Below are 2,558 nucleotides of genomic sequence, written 5' to 3'. Positions count from 1 at the left end.
CATCCAATCACAATGCGCTATAGACGGAGCGATGAAGTATTTTGCTCCGCCGATATAAAGATTGCATCTCCCCAATTTCTTCCTCGTCGGCATTTCCCACGTTTTCACAGCAGATTATCAAGAACAGGCTTGCTCTGCGGTGAGTGATGCGGGCCAAAGAGCAAAGCAGGAGGAGAAGAAGAGAGTAGTTGAATCGGTAAAGTGCTTGATAGGGACTCGCAGCGGAGGCAGGCATCTAACCTATCCTAATGTGTGTGCGCGGCATGAGTGTAGAAAACACGTTTTAATAAAACGTAAATTCGTCCCCAGCGATTTTTTGGCCAAGTCAAGTGTGTTCATAGAGGTTCCCATGGGCCAATGCGAATAAAGCTAGATTTAAATTTAAAAAGATACGATATTGTCGGACCTGACGTTTTATTCTTATCCAAAACAAGATGTGATATGAGTGCGATACATAGCCTACATACATACACTACCAGTCAAAATTTTTCTACCTGGTCTCATGGCAAATACGTACCTGGGGGCACATTTTTGCAAGACGTGAAATTCAGATAAATGCTGTTCTTCTGAACTTTCTATTCATCAAAGAAACCTGAAACAATTCTACTCAGCTGTTTTCAACAATGTAATAATAATAATAAATGTTTTTTGAGCAGCAAATCAGAATATTTGAATGATTTCTGAAGGATCGTGTGACTGGAGTAATGATGCTAACAATGCAGCTTTGAAATCGCAGGAATAATTACATTTTGAAATATATTCAAATAGAAAACAGTTATTTTAAATAGTAAAAATATTTCACTATATTACTGCTTTTGCTGTATTTTGGATCAAATAAATGCAGGCTTGGTGAGCAGAAGAGAATTCTTTAAAAAACATTAAAAATCTTACTGTTCAAAAACTTATCAGATTTGGAGAAATGTAGCACTGCATCAGTGTCTCACTACTAAGTGAATGGGTGCAGTCAGAATGAGAGTCCAAACAGCTGATAAAAACATCACAATAATCCACAAGTAATCCACAGCACATGTGTTTATATACCAGTCAAAAGTTTGGAATAATTAAGATTTTTGAATGTTTTCGGGTCTCTTCTGCTCACCAAGGCTTCATTCATTTAATAAAAAATACAGTAAAAACAGCAATATTGTGAAATATTATTCTAATGTAAAACAGCTGTTTTCTATGTGAATATATTGTAAACTGTAATTTATTTCTGTGATCAAAGCTGTATTTTCAGCATCATTACTCCAGCTCTTCAGCAATTAAAATAACAAAGGCTCCGGTTCCAGAGGAATGGAATACAAATAGAAGAAAATAAGGCTCTTGTCTTTCAGCTAGACGAACACAATGCTTTAACCCTGCTAACAAAAATATGTTCTTCGAAGGTCTTGCTAACGTAAATTATGAAAACATTATTTCTAAACGCATTTTAAACCTTCAAAACCTCCAGTTTTTTAAGTTTTAAAAACATTTCTCGGTTATGCGAACGCTGGAGGAACTTTCCATTTGATCATTTTGAAAACGTTATTACAATGTTACATTAGAATAGTCTCTAATCATTTAAAACACCCATTTTTTATATTTAAAGAAGTGTTTTTTTTGTGTGTGTGTGTGGCTATGCGAACATTTTCTTTTATCGTTATGAAACCTTTATGAAAACATTATTTCTGAATGTTTCTCAAGCAGTCAAAACATGCAGTTTTTTAAGTATTTGAAACGTTTCTTGGTTATGCGAATGTTAGTGGAATGTTATCGTTTTAAAAACACTGCGAATGTTACATTTGAACGTTCTTGCGGCATTTAAAACACCCATTTTTTTTATATTTAAAGAACATTGGTTCTTGGTCATTTAAACATTAAAGGACCATTCCACTTTACCGTTTTGAAAACGGTAAAACACTTAAAACATGCTTTTTTTATATTTAAAGAATGTTTTTTATTGGTTGATCTATGTGAACGTTAGAGGAACTTTCCATGTTATCATTTTGAAACCGTTCTGTTGTTCTGAGAATGTTTTCTCTGAACGTTATGAGAACGTATCTCAAATATTGAGAATGTTGACTATCAACGATGGAAAAAAAATTTCATTTTTTAAAACATCTTCTTTTGTGTTCCACAGGTTTGGAATGACACGAGGTAGAGTAATAATGACAAAACTTTACTTTTTTGTGAACTGGCCCTTTAAAAGTAAAGTATATTTCATCACCAGTGCCACCAAATGGACTTTTTCTTTGCAATTCTGAGGAAAAAGCTCAGGATTGCAAAACATAAACTTGCATTTGCTTATTAAAACATTTATATATTGCAAATCTGTGTTGTTGAAGTCTTTTTTTTTTTTCTTTCTTTTTTTGTGAAGTAGTCCATTTGAAAAAAAGTCAAAATTATGAGAAAAAAATGGACCAAATGGACTTAATAATAATAATAATAATAATAATAAAGTTTCCAGAATGAGATCTGAAAATAATCATTCTTTTTTTTTTTTTTTTTTGTGAAGTAGTCCATTTGAAAAAAAGTCAAAATTATGAGAAAAAAATGGACCAAATGGACTTAATAATAAT

The sequence above is a fragment of the Sinocyclocheilus rhinocerous genome, unplaced genomic scaffold (assembly GCF_001515625.1).
Source record: "Sinocyclocheilus rhinocerous isolate Xijiao unplaced genomic scaffold, SAMN03320098_v1.1 scaffold3145, whole genome shotgun sequence".
NCBI classification, from domain to species: Eukaryota; Metazoa; Chordata; class Actinopteri; order Cypriniformes; family Cyprinidae; genus Sinocyclocheilus; species Sinocyclocheilus rhinocerous.
This window is presented reverse-complemented; position numbering follows the sequence as displayed.